The sequence below is a fragment of the Lepus europaeus genome, chromosome 18, assembly GCF_033115175.1.
Source record: "Lepus europaeus isolate LE1 chromosome 18, mLepTim1.pri, whole genome shotgun sequence".
NCBI classification, from domain to species: domain Eukaryota; kingdom Metazoa; phylum Chordata; class Mammalia; order Lagomorpha; family Leporidae; genus Lepus; species Lepus europaeus.
The window spans coordinates 32558464-32581271 of record NC_084844.1 but is presented as its reverse complement, the minus strand read 5'-3'; the positions used below and the strand labels follow the sequence as shown (position 1 = coordinate 32581271).

The 22808-nt window shown below is 46.8% G+C and overlaps 1 protein-coding gene across 11 annotated transcripts in view; it reads right to left on the bottom strand.

Annotated features, from left to right (window-relative positions):
* MSI2 (musashi RNA binding protein 2) overlaps positions 1 to 22808 on the bottom strand; it is a 406247-nt gene that overhangs the window by 294055 nt on the left and 89384 nt on the right. The window lies entirely within an intron of this gene.

Below are 22808 nucleotides of genomic sequence, written 5' to 3'. Positions count from 1 at the left end.
GAGGGCATCAAGACTGCTACTGCAATGTAAGGCCGAGGTCTCAAACTCAACCAGCCCAGCCTTGGGCCCCTTATCCTGAACCCTCACACACACACACACACACACAATGCCTTTGTCTTCTGTTATTGTATCTCACTGAGAGAGTTAACAAAACAGAATCCCAAAAGGTGCCCAAATGCCAAGGAGTAGCTCAAAATAGAACACAATAATTATCATATAAAGCAACCAAGAACACAGGTTGCAGGTAGCAGCCGCTCCTGTTACCAAAACCACCACCTACGTGGTAAATACAGCTCAGAACAGGGAAAGGGTCCCAACCAGGAGGGTCCTGGGGTGCCAACGAGCTGGCTGATTGCAGCTGGCCTGTCTGGCAAGGCTGCACATGCCAAAGACCTGTTTCTCACCTCCCAGGTTGACAGAGAAAACGATCCCCACCCACACAGGGCTTCCTATCAACCTCCATTTACTATGTTTTTATGGTGACACAGTAGTTGTAACCTAAAACCACTGATCCCTTTTCTGTCTCTGTGGATATTACTCTAGAATGTCATACAAGAAGAGCCACTCATCATTTCTCCTTTTGTGATTGCCTTATTTCACTTAGCATTGCCTCTTTAAGATTCATTCATAGTTCAGCATGTTTCAGAACTTCCTTCCTTTTTAAGGCTGAGCAATAGTCCAGGATACATATACACCACATCTTGTGTATCCATTCACCTGTTAATGGAAATTTAGGTGGCTTCTATATTTTAGCTATTGTGAATATTGCTGCAATGAGTATGGGTAACCAAGCAGCTGCTCAAGCCTCTGCCTTCAAATCTTTCGTGGACGTGATCAGAAGCAGAGCTGCAGGATCGTCTGGGAATCTCCCGTGTCATTTTTGTAAAACCGCCATACCATTCTCCACGGCAGTTTGTACCGTTGGCAGTCCCACCAGCAGTAGCGTTCTGCCAGCCTGCACTTCTACATGGCGATTTTGCAGTTGTGATTCATGCACTTGGGCTGAACACTGCCCTCTCTAGATTTTTTTTTTAATAAATATTTTACAAGTGGTATTACATGAAGACAAACACTTTAGTATGGATTTTTTTCAAGTAAGAAATATCAGAGGGGTAGTCTATAAGGAAATTAAAGCTTGGGGGGATGTACCACTGCTAACAGGATTGAAAAATAAACTTGGCAATTTTTTTTTTTTCCTAGAGCCACACAGCTCCTCTAACTCAAAACCTCAAGTTCAAAGATTTATGGACTAAAACTTCAGAACTATAAAATAAAATTCTCAGGAAGTATAGCTGCCACAGTCAATGGATCATTACAACAGTCACTTAGCGAGCCATAAACTCACCGAGCAAACAGAATTGGGCCAGATATTAATGTCCACGTGGGGAGGGTAACTAGAGATAACCGACTTCCCCATCTCCCTTTCAGACCATCCTGTGAGCGTTCATCCCAAGAACACCACAGGATCCTCGGTTTAGGAAGCAAAGCCTGCTGTTTCCCCAGACACAAGTAAAGACTTCTCATAGCCAACACGATTATAGAGCAAAAATTTAAATGAAAATGGAAATTTCCATTGAATGTAAATGTCTGCACCCAGCTCTGCTTCTATGAACTGCAATTTGGTTTCCATATTCATTCTCTGACAACTCAAAGTCACCCTCATTTTGTTTACAGAGATCCTGCCACCAACGGGTGCCAGAGGATTCCAGGGTCCATCCACAGTTCTGAGGCCCGGCCAGAGTCAAGGGGTTACTGAGGGGGTGGCACTGTGGCGCAGTCTGCAGCACCAGCATCCCATATGGGCACCACTTCGAGGCTGGCTGCTCTTCGTCCCATCCAGCTCCCTGTTAATGCACCTGGGAAAGCAGTGGAAGATGGCCCAAGTGCTTGAACCCCTACACCTACATAGGAGACCTAGATGAAGATCCTGGCCATTGTGGCCATCTGGGGAGTGAACCAGTGGATGGAAGATCTCTCTCTCTCTCTCTCTCTCTCTCTTTCTCTCTCTAGCTCTGACTTGCAAATAAATAAATCAAGTTTTGTTTTTTTTTTTTTTTTTAAAGGACAGGGGGTGCTGAGTTCTAGAATTTTTAAGTCAAGGTCATAGGTCACCAAGAATGCCCCTTCCTGATACCCAGGTCTCCCAATGCCAGAGGTAAACTCTGTCCCTTGCAGGAGAGCTCAGCTTTCTGTATTTTCCAATTTTTTGCAAAGACAATTTGCAGAATAAATAAGAAAATGGAATTTCATTATTCTACCTCTGTAGGATGAGCATACAAATATATAAGGTGACCTGTGATGGGATCTTACGTTAGGCAGGCTTCACCTGTGCTTGAATTCTGGGTTCATAAAGTAGATCACCTGTTCACAGCCATCAACCTCATTCGCTTCAGCCGAGAGCTCTTCAGAATGGAAGCAGATGGAAGAAGCCCCAGCCCCAGATGCAGCGGAGTTAATATTCCACTTGTTACTTTGCGTAGCAAATTTTATGGACAGGTTATAACCGTCGGAATTAGGCAGTTCACACAGAAATCTGCATCCTCACCTTACCCACGTGGCACCGCTGCACCCTGTAATTAGCCTCTGCTGAATGAATATTAAGTCCTGTGGAGGCAGGCAGGGTCAATGACACCACAAAATGAAGAAAAGAGAAGACATTTGTCTTGGCCTCCTGCTCTGTCTTATATTAACTTTTAATATAGAACAAAATGTTATATTCACTTTTCCCATACTCTAAAATTTTTCTTCTGTGGAAGCAGTCAGATATTTTTTAAAATTTAATAGAACTAAGAAACTGGAGAAGAATCACTCCCTGTGCATAAATTATAATTCTAACATGTTCTCTCTCTTTTTTAAAAAAGATTTATTTATGAGACTGGCATCAGGGCACAGTAGGTTAAGCCTCAGCCTGTGACACCAGCATCCCATACGAGAATTGGTTCCAAGTCCTGGCGCTCCCCTTCTGATTCAGCTCCCTGCTAATGCACCTGGGAAAGAAGCAGAAGATGGCCCAAGGGCTTGGACACTTTCCACCACCCAAGATACAGTTCTGGGCTCCTGGCAGAGTGATGAAGGGGCAGGGGGATGGAGTGGGAAGGAGAGAGAAAGCTTCCTTCTGCTGGTTCACTTCCCAAAAGGCTACAATAGCCAGGGCTGGTCCAGGCTGAAGCCAGGAGCGCAGAGCTCCATTCAGGTCTCCAACATGGGTGGCAGGGTCCAAGAACATGGGCCATCCTCTGCTCCTTCTCCAGTTACATTAGCACGAAGTTGGATCACAGGTAGAGCAGCCGGGACTCAAATTGGTGCTCTGATAGGGGATGCCAGTGTTGCAGGTGGCAGCTTAACCCATTAAGCCACAACACTGGCCCTAACATGTTCTCTTGCTCAGTTTACAAGAACATTCAGAAACAGCGCTCACCTCAGGGCTACCAGATTAAACTAGTTTGGGATCCTGAGGTTCTCAGGGGCCAGAAGACCATGTGGGAACAAGGAGCTTGTGGGATCTGCAACCGGAAATGGACTCAAAGCCTCCCCACGTGTGTTCCTCTCCCTGGCCCTTGTGGTTCTCCCCAGTGAAGCCAAAACCCAGCACTGAGAGCCCTTAGTGCCCTTTCTATGTAGCAGAGGAACAGAGCAGTTAGGAAAAGGCAAGAGAAAAGTTTCAACTGTGACATCCCTGTGCCTCGAAGCCTTTATCAAGAGAGGCAGCGGACAAATTGCACCAATACACAAATAGGCACAAGCATGGGACAGCAGCCCAGACCCTCAAGCAGCCCAGACCCTCAACCTAATGCCTCAGTTGAGGCCTGCTCTGCAGGGCTGCAGGTGTCTGGCTTCGCAGCCCTCATCACAGCGAAACGTGGGTCCCTTCTCCAGAGCCTCTTCACTTGCTTCCAGGAGCCACTTCCTCCCCGAAGAACTTTCTAGAAACAGCGTCTGCTGCATTTCTCTGGTGCTGACCCCAGACAGATGCGGGGATGTTCTAACAGGGAATATGGAAGGCCAGGCCCTCTGAGTGGCCCAAGAAGAATTTTCCAGAATGCTCCAAATTACAAATAATGGTGCTGACATCGCATGGGGTGGGGAGGTTAGCACTGCAGGCAACAGGCTGAGGCAGTGACTAGGAGAACATCCCTAAAGGAATCAAAAGCTATATTCGCTGTGAGAGAAAGCGGAGTAAGCCAACCATAAAGGAAATGGTAGTGGGGATCACCAGGGGCAGAGCAGGGCTTCAGCGCAGGCCTCAGCCATAGGGGTTTCCCAAAGCCAGGAGGCAGTGTAGGCTACAGCTGCCAGGACCCCAAGATTCAGGCGCCCCCAGCAGCCCCCAGCCACCAGACCAGGCACACACCCTCTCATCCAACACTGTTAACAACGGAACGCCAGCTTTTCTCAATACAAAAAGAGGCACATGCAGGCAAGTCCCTGAGCAGAATGCCGGAAGCTGGGGGCTGGATTTGGAGTTCTTGTGGTTCTGAGTTTGATGCCCCTGCTCCTCACTATCCACCTGTTCTACCTCCCCTACAGCCACATGGCACCAGAACAAAGATGTGCCACAGTGCAGACCCAAAGTGCTTCTGACTTGTTGGTTCTCAGCAGAGATGTTTCCCACCCCCACTTCGAGCACTGGAACTAAAGGGGTTCTGAAAACCAGAGCAAGGAGATTAAAAGCAAAACTGCTCCTCTGCGAATGGCTGCAGGAGTGAGCAAGAACTGTCGCTGGGAAGGCAGTTCCCATCCTCTCCCATCCACGACCTGAGGGACACTGGCATCCAAGAACCTCCCTGGTTGCTCACAGCTGCCCTCCATACAACCAATCGGCAAGCCCTAGGGACACCCTCCAAGAACTCTAGCCTGGCGGCAGCCTTGATTTTACCTGCCATCTTCCTGGACATATTTAGGTCTCAGCAAATGCTACACTAGAGACAGAGTAACTTCTAGAAAACTGTGAGAAGTGCTATGAAGATCAGCACTCTTATTTGCCTCAAGCTTTGTACTTCTGGCATTCACAAATTCGCTGCTGTGACCTTTTGTCCTTTGATCTCACTAAGCCCACTCATTTGCACAGTCTCCAAGATGCCCTCCAAACTCTGCTGAGTAGGATCCCACACCCCATATTCACCTTCCTTGCAGATCACTTTGGTACCCAACTGTCTCCAATCTCACTTTTCTGAAAGATCCTGGTGCCTGAGTGATGACTTCCTACAGTGGCCACCAGCTTCTAGGAAGGCACTGTGTGCATCAGAGAAAGACACTCCTTCCTCCAAAGGGACAGAGCCTCGCCTCCACACAGACTGCATGGATGCAGCTCCAGGGATAGACGGGGGTCAGCCAGTTGGTTATCTGGCTGACACTTCACCTTCACAGAAGCCTTCAGCAAAGCCAACTGCAGCCCAGGACTGGAACCAGCCTGTAGAAAAATGCCTGCAGCCACTCGGTTTTACAGGTTACAAAATGCTGTCCAGAAAAACCAAGTACCCCGACAAACCACCCCTCCCTACTCCTACATAAGTGCGTGTGCACACACACACACACACCATGGACTTTCTCTTCCTTCCTTTGCTCTCTATTTTTCTTTTCTTTCTTTCTTTTTTTTTTTTTTTTTTTTTGACAGGCAGAGTGGACAGTGAGAGAGAGACAGAGAGAAAGGTCTTCCTTTGCCGCTGGTTCACCCTCCAATGGCCGCTGCGGTAGGCGCACTGCGGCCGGTGCACCGCGCTGATCCGAAGCCAGGAGCCAGGTGCTTCTCCTGGTCTCCCATGGGGTGCAGGGCCCAAGCACTTGGGCCATCCTCCACTGCACTCCCTGGCCACAGCAGAGAGCTGGCCTGGAAGAGGGGCAACCGGGACAGGATCGGTGCCCCGACTGGGACTAGAACTCGGAGTGCCAGTGCCACAAGGCGGAGGATTAGCCTATTGAGCCGCGGCGCCGGCCGTTGCTCTCTATTTTTCAGCGATGCTTTTCTTCAGGGGCAAGGCTTGCCAAGGTTGTAACTAGAAACCTGGTGACCTCTTTTAAAAACAAACCTGTCAAATGTGGGTCTCTGACGTGCTACCTCTCGGCAGGGTTCACCGAGGGCCACTGGAGACAGCAGCAGGACAGCTGGGTGTGACATACTGACGCCTGCAAGGAGGCAGGATGGACAGGAATCCTGGCTGAGTTATCAAGCCCACCAAGGTCAGAGTTAAGGCCAACAAACCCTCTGTCAAGAAAAATAGCAAAGCACCCTCAGTCCTTCACAAACAATGCCCCTCTCCGTGTATTTCCTGATCAATGCGCTGAGGCACACTCCTCTTCCTGGGTAAAGAAAGCCCCTCAACTGAAAAATCCAGTCCGGCAGGTTGTGACTTCACCTTTAAGTGAGCAGGATGCAGCCACAGGGGCCAGGAAGGGGAGCTTGTGGTACAGCTCCCACTGGCGTCATCGTTAATAAGTAAGCGGCAGTGGCCTGTGCAGAGCTCTCCCCGTCCTGGCAAGCTCACTGACCAGGGCTGAGCAAACACGACCCACCGGTGCCAAGAACACACGAGGTCTGGGGCAGAGCAAGGGAGCAGGGAGGTCTCTGCGTGCTGCTTGAACAAGATTCTTGGGCGCTGGATCCAGCTGCAAAGCCCAGAGCCCACCCACCCCTCAAGCCCCTTCCTTCCAAGGTCACACCACCCACTTCCTGAAGTTTCCCCTACAGGTGGCAGACCCGGACTCCGGGGGGGCCTTGGGGGTTCTCCAGAGGCTGTCACCAGGGAGACCAGAAGTTCAGAAGGGGTAGGAGTGGGGCCGCCTGGGTCTGCAGTTCTTGGCAGCCCAAAGAGACAGTGCCTGTGCATGGGGAGGAGGAGAGAAGGCCTTTGTGGCAGTGAACAAGGCTGTCCTCAAGGAGAAATGGGGCCAGGCCTGCTTTGTTTTCTCAGGAAGGCCTGAATCATTAGGGATGGAACTGGGGAAGGGTCTCCTGAATGGGCTGGGGCAGCTGGCCAGGAGGTGCAAAGCTGCCTGGGCTCAACTGCTCCAAAACAGCCCCACCAATCTGCACACGAATAAGCAAACACAAAACCCCAAGGCAAGGGCATTCAAAACGAAAGCAGCTGCTAATCACCTGTTTTAATTTTTTTTTCTTAAATTAGCTGCAACTAAGAATTTTCAAACTCTTAAGTACAATACACAGCTTAACATTTTCACACACCTGTAAAACCACTAAGTTAAATCCTATTACAAAAGACTCTAACTTATAAAGGAGCAGTTCAAATACAGTTCTTATCAAACACAAACAATGGAAAATGATTTAGGCAGAGCACATCAGTCACTGGAAATTAACATTTGAAAAAATATTTTTACATAAAAACCATCTGCGTATTGAGCCGGTGCACCCTGCTAAACCACAGGCCTAATTAAGGAACTAGGAACCAAGGCATTACACAGGAATGCATTAAGTTTTGTGTTTTCTCTTCTCCTTTTTGAGTCTTGCTGAAATCTTATCAATACGGAACCTGTCGTCTTTTCTTCTTTGTCAATCTAGCAGAATGCCTATGTCAAATTACTAAGAGTGCTTATGGCTGACACACAGAACACAACTTGTTTGAATCTGGGGTGGTTTTCCCATGTCAGGATCCCCACCCAAGCATATCTGCTTAGGGGTCCAAACAGATCATAAAAGTCTCAAGAAGATAAAGAAATCAAGAAACACGTCCACCAGAAAGAAGTTATGTAAGGGGGTATGTATGGGCAGCAAGAATTAAAATATAACATCTTTCTTTTGCCCAGTTACTCTATCCTGAGCAAAAAACGTAAGACTAATTAACAGCTCTCCTCTAAAAGGCACTTCACATCCACCAAGTACCAGCAGCATCTCACGGTTAACCCACCCAGCAACCCAGTGACCAACAGTGAGGAAACCAAGTCCCAGGAAGGTTAAGTGGGCATATCCAGGGACCTGGACAAGTTATTTAGAAGCAGAACAGAACCTGGAACCCAGCCAGGCCCTCCCTGTCCCACTGCTTCTCAAAACAGCATTGCCAGGACAGGGAGGGGTTTGACCCAGGCCTTGGAGCAGAAGAATCTGATTGTGTTCAGGAAGCACCAACATGTCAGCATAGGAGGTGAGTGCGCTTTCAGGAGCACGACGCCAGCCTCACTTGAGTGTTAGTGCACAACCCCAACAGGAAGGCCCCAAGAAGAGAAAAGAAGGGAAAAATCAGGAGACCCAAGAGGACAGCCCATTCGACATAATGGTTCTGTCTGGTCACCAACTCTGCTTTAGGGGAACCAACTCAGTTACACTGTCAATCAGAGACTGGACCAAGACCCATCCATAAACATCCCTGAAGGTGATATGCAGACACGGACAGCAGACAGGAACATTTCTGCTGGGACTGCCAGGCTAGGATATGAATCCAAGATCCTCATGCCATCATCTCCAACTCATAGGAACATTCATCTTCAGAAGAGGAAATGGGGCCAACCAGAGAGAAGGAGAAGGGGGAAGAGATGAGAAACAGAACCAGGATGACATCATCGGACCCCTGGAACCAGCTGAGATAAAGCCAGGAAAACTTCTACACTTCACAGTCACAATGGCCAACGTATTCCCTTTTCTCCTTGAGCTCACCCCGGTTGGATCATTTGGAGCCAAAAAGATCCTGACATAGGACACAAAAGACAATCTTAAAGACTGGCTGAGCACAGACTGTATGTCTCCATTCTAAACACTCGGTTTGGTGGCCCCAAGCCACTCCCACCCTTGCCACGTGCAGTCATCTATTCTTGGGCCAGCAGCGGAAGCAACCTCAACAGTTAATCACAGGACATCATGCCCTGCTCCATGCATCCCAGCATCACAAGCTTCTCAGGGTCCCTCCTGTAGGCTCCCCGCCTCCTTCCCATTGCTCTCCCCCATACATCCTGCTGGCCTGAGCTCACCGAGTTTTGCTCCTGCCTCAAGACACGGTCTCTGCTGCTGACTCACCCAAGGCTTCCATGGCACAATCCTTCTCGTAATCCAGATCTCTATCCAAGTATCACCTCTGCCTTAGCCTGTTTCCATTGCTATCACAGAATACCTGAGACTGGGCAACTGATCAAGGATAGAAGATTATCTGGCTCACAAGTCTGAAGTCTGAAAGTCCAAAGCAAGGCTTTGGGACCTGCTCAGCATCAGGGGAGGGCCTTCCTGCTGCATCCTGACAGCAGGGCAGAAAGTCTCAGAGGGCAAGACAGAGCAGGTGTGCTGGCTCAGGCCTCCTCCTTCTATAGAAAAACCACCAATGCCAACTGTGGGGCCCTACCTTCAATGACCTCATCTAACCTGAGTTACCTCTCAAAGGCCTCACCCCAAACATCATTTACACATGAGTTTGAAGAGGTTTCCAATGTGTGAACTTTTGTGGGACACAGTTAAGCAACAGCAGCTTCCTAGAAAAATGTCCCTCAACATTTCTGGTGTCACCTCCATGCTCTCCTCCTTTCTGTCCAGCAGTCACCTCTCATCTCTCCCACTGGAATACAAGCTGTCTCAGGGCCCTGGCCTTGATTATCTTGTTCATTTCTCTATCTCCAGTGTCCCGCCTCTCTGCTACTATTTGTTGAGTCAATAGATCCTGGTCATGCCATTTTCCTGAACTTCCTACCCCAAAACCAAGTTCACCAGTGCCACACTACTGACCAGTGGTGGCCAAACCACAGCCTGCGGTCTGCTTCCACAGGAACTGCAAACCAAGTATAGATTTTACTTGATAGACAAACTGATATTTGGTTTGATAACAGGCAGTGGCATCTGTTTGGCATATAACATTTGGCAAAACATTATACCTTGCATTTTTCTCATTAGCAAAACTGTATTACTAAAATGAGTTGTGCCCAAGGGGCTGGAGTTGTGGCACAGTGGGTTACACCACCACTTACAACACTGGCATCCCAAATGGGCACCAGTTCGAGTCCCAGCTGCTCCACTTCTGATCTAGCTCCCTGATAACTGCCTGGGAAAGCAGTGAGAGATGACCCAAGTGCTTGGGACCCTACAACCACATGGGAAACTTGGATGAAGCTCCTGGCTCCTGGCTCCAGCCTAGCCCAGCCAAGCCCTACCTGTTGCAGCCATCTGGGGAGAGAACCAGCAGATGGAAGATTTCTCTCTGTGTATCTCACTCTCCCTCTCTAACTCTGCCTTTTGAATAAAATTTTTAAATTTAATAATATAAGGACACTTCCAAAAGTTCATGGAAAACCAGAACTGAAAACTTTGTATTAATGTAAAACACCTTTGAAATCCATGCAGTTTTTCCATCATATGCATTTTCCATGAACTTTTAAAAAAGATTTATTTATGTATTTGAAAGGTAGAGTTAAAGAGAGAGAGAAAGAGAGAAAGAGAGAGATCTTACATGTGCTTAGAAGGTATGCCACAATGGCCACTCCCACACCTCACCACCATGAACTTCTTAAAACCAATCACATGCATGGATTTTTAAATTTTTCTGCACTGAAACAAACTTATCTTTTAATTCAGTTGTCCACAAACTTATTGAAGTCCATTTTAATTGTAGGTTGGATTTCATCAGGGAAAGCTGTGTGTAACTCTGTTCTCTCTTTTACATAAGTTGCTGCATCATATTCTCAATATTGCCTCTTGGCCTGCAAAGCCTGAAATATTTACCATCTGGTCCTTTTACAAACAGGAAAAAAGAGTTTGCCCACTTCTGCTCTAGACCAACTATGGGGGTTGTGGGAGGTAGGAGAGAATGACTTAACAGGCCAGCCTGACCCCGAAGACCACCCAGGACAGTTGATGAGGAAACCACCGGACAGGTCATGAATCACTCTTAAGGTCCTGGGACAGATGCAGTCTTCAATCTACTGAAGAAAGCTCTTAAATCCAAAGACCCTGCAGGGGAACTCAACATTGGAGCTCAGCAAACAGCCCTACAGGAGAAATGACATCTCCAGCATCACCCACTCTTTAAAGAAGCAAGTAGCAGTTGACATTATACCTCAGAATCTCCTAGGGGCTCCCCTCTTTGCACCTAACTGAACTACGTATCAGTGTCCCAAGTCTGCCATTAGACATAGGCCCCTCCAGGTCCTCTGGGACTCTGAAGTTGTTCACATAACCTCAAGAAAATACAGCAGCACTTTGGAGCACTGTCCAGTCAATCAATACGCCTCCATCCAGGGCAGAGGCACGGCCACACCTGCCCCAATTCTGCCCATAGCGGGTCTAATGATGACTGAAACAGGAGTACAAGGCCAAGGTCGAAACCCACTCCCACCTTGGCCAGCAAAGTCCATTAATGGTCCAGGAAACACCAGGAGCCCAGACTCTAGTGGAATTGCCAGAAAACCAAAGGAACGAGACGTGTCTTTCTCTGGAAGAGGGCACATTTCCGGGAGCTGTCTGGGGAAGATGGGCCAGAGGGCTGTTGATATTCAAATCATCATTAAATGACTCAACTTTCCAGAAATAAAAGGCGTCACAGTGGGAAACTGTCCATCTTTACTTTTCTTTCTGGCTTCAGCAGGATAAAGCTACAGAGCTGAGAAATCTAGGACCAATTAATTTTTAAGCATTTTTTTTAAATTACAAGAGTCACCCTCACTCAGTCCAGTCATTACTAATTTCCTGCTGTCCACACCCTGATCCTTAACACCACCCTGTGAAATTGCTAAGTGCCCAGGAGGGCTGAAGCAGGCTAAGAGGAGGCACAAGAAGAGCCCCTTTGGCCAGAGCAAACTGGGAGCCCACGGGACTCCATCCAAGTCCAAGTCACACAGACCATGAAAAGAATAAGACGTCGGAAGACAGAAAAATGACTCCTTTGAGACCCAAAACCCAGTCCAGGCCCAGCCTTTGCAAGCAGCAGCTATTCCAGGATTGGGACATTTATTCCATTGACCTTGTCTCCCATCCAGGGCCCCTCAACACCTCCTGCTGGAATCACAGACCATGTGAGCCTGGCGGAGCAAGCAGAGACACCGAGCTGCCAGTGGGCCAGGCCAGCAAAACCTGGTCCCACCAGGAACAAGGGTTCCACCGTCCATCACCTGGGAGCCTCTCTTCAGCTGCCTTTCTCTTTTTTAAATTCTTTTTAAAAATCCAGGAATCAAAATAATGCAGTAGTAAGTAACTCCTTGTCATTCCTCTCCTCCATCATCTCTGGTTTTGCCTCCACTGCTTCGGTTAATATATTGTTAAAATTGTTCCATTTTACTATGAGTTATTATTATTCATCTTTTACTACATCTAGTTTTATAAATTAAACTTTATCATAGTTACTGAAGTATAGGCAAAGACATAGTTCACATCAGCTAGGGTTCAGTACTATCCACAGATCCGCTGAAGATCAGAGGGACTCACTATAAACAGGATGGACGGCCACATGTTTCTGTATGTGAGGAAAATGTCAAAGTGGCCTTGGGTCCTAAAGGAGAGACAGAGGCCCAAGGATGTACGCAGTGGTGAATGTCAGAGGGTTGCCTATTAAAGAAACCATTCAGGTTCATGACCCCATTCCGACTCACATTCAGATGCCTCCTACACCACCTTCCTCATCTGAAACGGATACACTCCTTCCTCCGTGCTCTGGCTCATCCATTCATTCCATCAACATGTCTATGGTGCTCACACACCTCGCATCAGGCACTGAGCCAGTTCAGTGGGGACTCCAGAAGTTGTGACCTCCTGAGTCGGACAGAGGAGGGGGTCATAGATTTGTCCCAAGCTACACAAGCTGTCCACGTTTGCTTGGATGTTGTGCTGACCTGTGGCGGCCAGAGGTATGGACTGAGCCCAGGGACCCAGAAGAACCTGGGAACATGAGAGTGAGTAATATGTGGCTGATGCCCTGGGATTACACCTCTGGAGAAGTCTGACCCTCCAAACCCTTATCTGCTCCTTTCCTCCAAGCTCTGTGTCTTGCAAGATCAACCAGGTCTCCTGGGCTCTCTCACTCTTTAAACTTTCAAGTGAGTTTGACCATGGAAGTCACAGTCAGGAGATGAGAAGTCGGGGAAGTTATGTCCTTTTATCCTCACCACAGCTCCTTTTAGGGACTGAATCCCACTCTTTCCAACCTCCAGAGGGTTCCTGCTTAGCCCTGCTGCTAACCCCCGGGAGCTTCAACATCTCTTCAATCTTTTTTTTTTTTTTTTTTTTAAATAAAGGCATTAATCCCATACATGAGAGCTCAGATCTCTTTCTCTCTCTCTCTCTCTCTTTCTTGAAGATTTATTCATTCATTGAAAGGCAGAGATACAGAGAGACGGGGAGAGATAGAGAGGTCTTCCATCCACTAGTTCACCCCCCAAATGGCTGTGGCTGGGCCAGGCCAAAGCCAAGAGCCAGGAGCTTCTTCTGGGTCTCTCAGGTGGGTGCAGGAGCCCAAGCACATGGGTCATCCTTCACTGCTTTCCCAGGCACCATCAGCAGGGAGCTGGATCAGAAGTGGAGCAGCCAGTCCTCAAACTGGCAACCATATGAGATGCCGGCATCGCAGGCAGTGACCTTACCAACTACACAAAGCCAGCCCCATCCCTTGAATATTTACCTCACCTACAACAGTCCCCTCCTCCAAGCATTTTAACTACAAGCTTCCAGACACACACACACACACCCCTGGAAAACACAACCTGTCACCCCCACACACACTTCCATGACCTAACGTGTTCCCCAAAATGTCTAACAAATGTTATGGGGGTTGACAGAGACAAGCACAACCTACTAGGCTTAGGAGGAGAAGGGAGAGAGGATGAGAGGAAGCTCATAGAGCAGGTGATGCTCAAAGTGACCAAGCAAGGTAGAGTAAGCAGAGCACCCAGCCAGGGAGCCCCAGCTGCAAAGTTACTGAAGCACAAGCAGCCAGCATGAGCAGGGAACTGCCAGGAGCTCAGGACAGCCACCTGTGACAAGGAGATGCGGCAGGCTAGAGGTGAGGGGCACAGCATTGGCAGCCTGCTGGGCAGTGCTAACCATCTGGACTTCCTCCGCAAGCCCTGAGCAGTCAATCTCATGGTGAGTCCATCCAACACTTCATATGTTTCCAGACACACCCCTTCCTTAGACAAACTGAACACTAGCATTCACTTAGGACAAATAAACACAATCTCTAAAAGGCTAACCAGAGCTCTATGTCTGAAATCTAAGGCAAAAAAATAAAAATAAAAGCTAACAGACCATGAAATATCATTCAGGGTAATATCCCTCTATGAACACACACACACCCCTACCTCTGGCTCTGTTAACAACAGGCTTTGGAGCCTTAACAACCTCAGGTGAAAACACACCAATCATTAACGGCAGATTTTGAGAAGATTACAACCTAAACAACCATCATTGGAACACGTAAGTTGCTTAATATAAAGTGGTTCCATATGGTTCATTTATAATTCATGTGGCATCAGTCAGCATGATTCCATTCAGTGACATCTACTAGTGGCATAAGCTGGGCCTTGATTCTTCCAAAAAGCACAGGAGGAGGGGGCATTCAAGAAATATCCATGGACTACTGGATTCTAGAATTTTCTTGGATTAAAAAAATATATACTTCCTAGCTTCCTACTCCTCCCTGTGGGCTTTAAAAAATAAATGTTCCTGAAATTGGCGGCAAAGTGCTTCAAGCAGAATAATTTTTTAAAGTTCACCTGTGTTAACTTCTCTGTGTTGTTCCTGGTTGTGAGTAGAGAGGTTGGAAAGCGGCACACCTGTGTATCAAGTTGACTATCGTACTAAAGCTGATCAAAGGTGATCTATTAGTCTAAGTATTTGCAGTACTGGTATTCCTTATGTAGAGCTCAGACACAAATGCATACAGTCAGCACTTCTGATGTGGATTATCCAAGCACTTCATTTTTCCTCTTCTTTCTTCTTCCCTCCATTATGGACAATGGACACATATGCTAGGAGCTTTCCCATATTTCTTCAATCACTGTCAGGAGCACTTACAACTGTTCATTAAGAAGATGTAAATGTTTCTCCCCAGCTGTGCCAAATGGACAATCTATGAGTGTCCTATATTCTTCTCCAGGGCTGCCTCCCTACCCCTCCACTGAGCTCAAGGGCACATGTGCCCACAAGCCCACACTCCCTGGGTGTCCCCAGGCTGCTGGGTCATGAGTCAGGCATCAGTGACCACCAAAAAGAAAAGGAAAGTAAGCGAGGAGAATTCCAAGAGTAGAAGAAGGGTTTTTTCAGGGGAAAAGGTTGGAGCCCCTATCTCAAACCTCCAATCTGGGGATGGAACAAGACAGTGGTCAGCCAGGAACCAAGAAGGAGACACTCCAAGAGGGTTTTTTCTACTCCCGGCACTCCATGACAGCTGTGCCTACTTTAGAAACTTCAGGAATGCTTCTCTGTGCCCCAACACATCTCCTTAGCCAGCTGGCCAGGACGTGAGAAACTTGACTCAGCTTTTCAGTCCATAATTTGATGTACAAGGTCAACAGGTACTCCTGCAAGAGTTAATGTGTATATCTTTCCCAATTCAAATAGCAGCAGAAAGCTAAGAAACCACAGTACCCTGAGAGGAGGAGATGGACACTGACTTAAGAATGCTAGGTGTCTTCCCTAGGTGCAAAAGTGATCTGAACACTGCAACTCCTGAGACTGAGCAGTGGCCCCTAGGCCACCTATCACTACCTGCTTACCTGCTGCGACTCCCACCAGCCCCCAGTCTAACGTTAGTCCTCATGCTCAGGACCACAGGGATGCGCAGGCAGCTGTGAGAAGCACTGCAAGCAACCTAATCAACTGTCAAGGCACCAAAGCATGCAAAAACTGAACATTCAGGAAGGAAAAAAAGATTCTAGACTATTTTCATAACAATGTCACCTTCTACTACATGTGAACAGTCACCAGTAGACAAGGAAGGGCTGGACACGCAGCAAAGCACAGGGAACTGTGCACACCTGTACAAATGAACCGTAAGTTCCAGAAAGGTCCCCACAGCCAGCCCACGCCAGGGTCAGGTGCAGGACATGGCTAGTTCATGAGTACTGGCTCAGTGAATGAAAGACAAAAGGGACGGTCAGACGTGTGGAAACTCAATGTCCTGAAACTGACTGAAGGACTTCAGATGCCCTGAGCAGGGATGGGTGACTCGAGTCCAGCTGATTCCACTGAAGCAGGTCTCATTTGGGAGCTGGAGACAAGGCAACTGACTGCCAGAAGAGAAACCCCAGGAGAAAATTCCACTTCTTTGCTTCTAGGAGGTAACCCCACAGAACATCCCACCCACAATCCTGCAGCCTGCGAACTATAGCGCAGGTTTAACGCCAGGTGAGAAAAGCCAGACAGAAGAGTGTACAGCTGCACCACGTGTCACCTACAGGGAGGGTCTGCGCACAGGGACTCGAGGCTGGAAAGCAGGGAGAGCCCCAGGCAGGATGGCAGGCAGACCTGCACCTCGGCGTCCCTTAGAATTAGCAAAGTGCTGTTCTCGTGTCATGCTCATTATTTTAAAAAATAATAGCTAAGATCACTTTTAAAGAGTTATTATGGACTACAGACCTCAAAATTCAAATTGTGATAAGATGGTCCACTGTGGAATCAACTCCATTAATTCCCACTTCCTTTCTAGAATCCAGAACATGCCAGATCCTTATTATTTATGGCAGTGTAAGAACAAGTGGGAAGGGCCCCGGCTGCAGTAACTCACTGCCAGGAACAATGGTGAATAGGAGTATTGACTCCTGGCTGCCTAATTAAGGGGTTGGCTACAGGAAAATGCTGGCAAATTTCCCATTTGGAACCCCGTGACACAGATACACACATAACTGGTATGTGTTTGCTATGGCCAAGATGTGGCCCTGGATCTATAAGACATTCTCTCAAAGGCAACCACAGTGAATTTAATGTTCGTACACCCACATGCATATACATACTCTGCACTATTTTGTATATTGTTTGAATTTAGCTAAATGTTCTATTAATAATTCAAACAACAACAGAATATTTCTTGGTCTTAAAAGGATAGACCTCATCTATCTCAGATAGTAGTTATTCACATTTTTCTTTTATTCCCCTATAAAATACAGCACGTTCTCAAATCCCTGAGAGGCCCAGTCCATAAATTTAATGTTTACCTCCTCACTAAGAAAAAGAAAAAAAAAAAAACAGAATCCCCCTCCCCAACTCTGTATTATTACTTGTTTACAATTCTGCGAAAAATAAATATTAAAAGGGATCACCACAGTTAAACTCTATAACTTCATAAGGTTGTCCTTTTTATGCAATTCTCAAGAAATGCAAGTGGACAGGTAATAATGGTTTCCCTTGTGTAGCAATTTCTCATAAAATGTTCTTAACAGGGACCGGTGTTGTGGCACAGCAGGTTAATCTGATGCCTGCCACACTGGCATCCCTTATATAAGAGCACCATATGAGCCTCAGTCCCAGCTGCTCCACTTCTGGTCCAGCTTCCTACTAATGTGCCTGGGAAAGCAGCAGCACACAGCCCAAGTGGTTGGACCCCTGCCATCCATGTGGGAGATCCAGATGGAGTTCCAGGCTCCTGAATTTAGTCTGGCCCAGCCCATCATTGTTGCAGCCATTGGGGAATGAACTAGTGGATCGACAATCTCTGTCTCCCCTCCCCCACTCTGTGACTCTACCTTTCAAATAAATAATCTTTGTTTAAAATGTTCTTATGGCCATAAAGTTAATCAACATAAGGAAAAATAATAAATCATAATACATGTGGCATGAGGACATGGCAAAAACCACACAGGTGAAAGGGAACATTGGGCGATAAGGAACTGAACATTTTTTCACCAGCTCAGGCTCAGCTCAACTCCAATGCACCATCCATTGTGCCACAGAGCAGGGTGGAACTTACCATCTTTTCACCTCTCACCTTTGACCTTCTTCTTTCTACTCCAATTACCACCTACTTTTTATAATGACATATTTTTATATTTGCATGTTTCTTTTTATGTTTATATGTAGGAATAGAAAATAGGAATGTAACTGTCACAACCAAGGGACAGGTAACAAGAGAGACATGACAGCTGACTGTGACGTGGTGCCCTGATTGGATCCTGGCACAGAACAGGAGAACAGTAAGAAGCAGCTCCAAGAACTGCGATAAATTATGGCTTTAGTTAACTATAAAATAAAAAGAAGCCTTCAGACTAGCTGCCTGGCTACCTTCTGTATAAGAAAGGAGGAGAAACGAGAAAACAGACATACGAGAGGCCTTCCCAAAGTTCCTAGAAAATGGAAAAGAGGCCGGCGCCGTGGCTTAACAGGCTAATCCTCCGCCTTGCGGCGCCAGCACACCAGGTTCTAGTCCCGGTTGGGGCGCTGGATTCTATCCCGGTTGCTCCTCTTCCAGTCCAGCTCTCTGCTGTGGCCCGGGAAGGCAGTGGAGGATGGCCCAAGTCCTTGGGCCCTGCACTTGCATGGGAGACCAGGAGAAGCACCTGGCTCCTGGCTTCGGATCAGCGAGATGCGCCAGCCGCAGTGGCCATTGGAGGGTGAACCAATGGCAAAAAGGAAGACCTTCCTCTCTGTCTCTCTCTCACTATCCACTCTGCCTGTCAATAAATAAATAAATAAATAAATGTTATTGAGTATTTAAAAAAAAAAAAAGAAAGAAAAAGAAAATGGAAAAGAGAGTATTTTCCATGAACTGTTTGAAGGCCCCTGATGCGTGTGCTTATCTCTAACAAGGAAATACAAGACAGACCAAAAACACTGCAACTGCTGCTCTCTCAGGGGAGAGGAGATGGGAGTAGCAGTTCTCTGGGTAAATTTAAACACACATTAAATGAAATTGAATTAACCAAGATGAAAAGGGAGAAGGGAAAAAAACTTGAAATTGAAAGCAAACCATAACCACAATGAAAGGGGGGGAGGGGTGAGGAGCGGCAGCCCAAGTACTTAGGAACCCAGGATTTGACTACATGTTCGTGGCACTTAGCAAGGGATGGGGCGGAGTGGGACGGGGCAGAGCAGGACGGGGGGGTGGGGGAGCCTGCAAGCAGGACCTCAGCACCTGTGTGTATTTTAGGCACATTACAGGACCTTTCAAACCAGGACATGTGCTGATGTTGAGAGCCAGGGTCACCATGCAACAAAGGCTATGTGAGTGCACAGGGGGAGGCACGAGAGAAGTCTGAGCAAAAGACCCACAAACTGGGGCGTTGGTGGGAACACACACTTTCCAAGGCAGGTGTGTGTACTGCACACGTGTACTTCCCTAGGAAAACACGTGTGTACTTACACCCATCTGCATCCTACATCTCTCCACTGACATGGCTTAGAAGCAAAGACATCCCAGGAATGATGAACAAAGATGCTTCAGTCAACACGTGCACCTTGGGCTCTAAACCCACTCCCCACAAAAGGAAAAACATTTCCTTTGAAAAATGATGAACTCCAGATCTGGGGCAAGAGAGACACAAGAAGAGCCAGACAGAAAAGCTTCAAAAAAATGTTGGAGGGGGGAGGAGGAGGGGAAAGGAGGGCCCTCTCACTAGTCAAATTCACAGCAATTGGAGCACCAAATTTATACAGTGATGACACAAATTGCTGCAATAATAGCATGCCATATGTATGATTTCACATTTTTTTGCACCAAAATAAATGCATTTTTAAATTCTACTTTCCCAGGAACTTTTGGAAGTCCCTTTGTAATAGAAATAGATTTTTTTAAAGGTGGGAAAGAAGGAAGTCTCTAGCTCGCTTACAATACAACGCCAGTGCCAACCAGTGCACATGGGGGAGTGCAGAGGCTGGAAACTCGTTCTGTAGCCATCACAGCAGACGGCATCAGGCAAGACTCCCCAGTGAAGGCTAACTCTGCTTGGCAGTTCCGAGGAGAGGCATGGACATCTGAAACCCTCTCCTCAGACTGCGTATCCATCCCACACCTTGACCAGGAGATCAGCGAGAGGCAGGTGGACATCAAGTGCCTCCAGATGTGACATCCTAGGAAAGACACACACAAGCAGGTCATACCCGGTCAGGAAGGCACAACTTAAAATCTAGTCATGAGGAAATTCTGGACAAGAATGTCCTACAGGTGGAGGGGCGAGGGTGGAGCAAGGGTTATATTCTTCATAAATGGCAACTTCACAAAAGGTAGAGAAAGACTGAGGAAATATTCCAGATTAAAACAGACTAAAGAGACATAAAAACCAAAATGTCATACCCAATCCTCCATTATATCCTATGTAAGGGGAAACAAAAAAAAAAAAATCTATAAAGGACATACAGGGTCAACTGACAAAATTAGAATTCTGATGACAGATCACAAAAAAGGGCATGGATGATAATTTCTCAAGTTTATAACAATATTGTAGTTAGGAAAAGGAATGTCTTCATTCTTAGCAACTGTGTTTAGGAGTAAAGGATCATGACATATATAGTCATTGCCTACACAGAGGAAAAGCAAACAACTGATTGAGTACAGGGGGTAAAATGTTGAAAAAAGACATGAGGATACTTCAATACTTTCATGGGGAAAATCGAATTAAAAGATGAACTTATTTTGGTGCAAAGAATTTCAAAACTCCATGCAGACAGGGAGTCTTCAAAAGTTTGTGAAAATGAATATTTTGAAAAGAAAAATGTACCCATTTCACAAAATGTTTGCACTAGCATAAGCTTACCTCATAATTTCATTTCTCCCATGAACTTCTGAAGTGTGGAGGATATAGGAGTGTTCTCTGTACTTCTTCTTGAAGATATTTCTCTAAGTTTGACATTATTTCCAAGCAGAAATCAGAAAGCAAGGGAGAGGGAAGAGCTGAGAACTCCACATCCCAGCTCAGTAGCGCCCTCTGCTCATTCCCTCCTACACTCTGCTGGCTCCTCATCTCCAAAGTGGGTCCTGACAGCTCAGTGCTTGCCACCTCAGACTCTGAAGAAACAGGAAGCAGGCCGGCGCCGTGGCTTAACAGGCTAATCCTCTGCCTTGCGGCGCCGGCACACCGGGTTCTAGTCCCGGTTGGGGCACCAGATTCTATCCCAGTTGCCCCTCTTCCAGCTCTCTGCTATGGCCTGGGAAGGCAGTGGAGGATGGCCCAAGTGCTTGGGCCCTGCACTTGCATGGGAGACCAGGAGAAGCACCTGGCTACTGCCTTCGGATCAGCACGGTGCGCCGGCCGCAGCGGCCATTGGAGGGTGAACCAACGGCAAAAAGGAAGACCTCTCTCTCTCTCTCTCTCACTATCCACTCTGCCTGTCAAAAAGAAAAAAAAAAAAGAAGAAGAAAAAAGAAAGAAACAGGAAGTCTTATACCCATGCACATGTGCATGCGCACAGTAAAATTTGTGTCAAGCACTTGTTTTGGGGGAAGTCATCACGACCTGCATCTCTTTCTTGTCGGGTATCAGATTTTTCAAGATGATATTGAACTTTTGCAAACTTCGGTGACCTCACAAAAGCAATCTAGGTCACAGAGCCCTTTAATTGGTATGATTAAATAATCATTTACTGAAACACAATCCCCAAAGTAATCAATGGATTCTAGGATTTGTGTCTGTGTTTAAGCAGGTATTGGAATAGCAAAAAACTGGGTGAAAGACTAAGATTTAAAGTTATTGCTGCACGGGTGGGGAACCTTCTTTGTGCTAAGGGTCATGTGGATATTTATAACATCATTCAGAGGCCATACCAAATTATCAACTTAAAATCAGCCTGCTATAGATTTATTGAATTTTGAGTCCCGTCTGTGGTGGCGTTGGCAGGGACACACCAAATGATTCTATGCCGGACATTCCCCACCCCTGGAGAGCGATACGATTAGGACTAATGTTCGGCTTCTATTTTTTTCAGTTTATACAGTGGCATTTTACTTTCTACTTTTTATAGAGACAGTTTTGTGGTTACTGAGACATTAGTGAACATCTTCCAAGCTTCCCTTAATTTTCACAAAATTATATAATACCATCAGAGGCTGGAAAACTCTACAAGGAAAAGAACCATATGAAACGAAGAACAGATGACCTGGAAGTTTTCAGCTGCTACCCTGCCAATTTCCTAGCCCAGATTTATACTTTCTCACGCTGACCAAAAGGAAGAACCATTTTTCAAATTCATGTCCTTGCTAAAATACCACAAATCAATGACTAGACAGTATTCCTCCACTAGAAGTCAAATTGCTGGCCACAGACGTTTCCAACACGCTTGGTCCTCCAGACCTCATGAGGACAACACCCACAGACCTCCTTCACCCCATCAGGCCAACTTGAAGATGTGCAAAAGGATCCAGTGCCAGGGGTGACCCCTCAGAGCATTCAACCCAGCAGGTAAAAAGTTCCAACACTGCCCCCCATTGCCCAGCCTCCTCCCAAAGTGAGAACAGGAGGCCCATATCCCAAAGAGGTGTTTTGCCAACATCCTCAGATGTACATCAAATATAATATTCAAACCAATTAGCGTCAAAAGTATCATAAGCAAAGCAGTAGCTCCCACATTCTCATTATGAGGCCATCCTATTCAATTCCTAATGAGAGGAGAGACAAAGGCAGTAGATGCAATGGGGTCCACTTCAAAAATTCTTTTTCTTTTAGAAAACAGATCCTCTTTTGTTCTGGTTAAACACCAATTACTCTGCTCTCTCTAACATGCAAATCAGCTGAAAATAGGGCAATATGTAGCTCACTCCGGTTCCACTGCAAGTTTGAATGAAGAAAAGAGAAAGAAGACAGAGAGGATGAGGAAGAGGGTGACAAGAAAAGGGAGAAGAAGAAAAGAAAGGAGAGAGAAGGAAGAGGGAAGAGAGACGAAAGATGAGTGATAGAGGAACATCCCTGGGGGTCTTCAATTCCAAGTACTTTGTGCTCAGATAAAGCTCTTTTCAAAGAGCTTTTTTGTATTA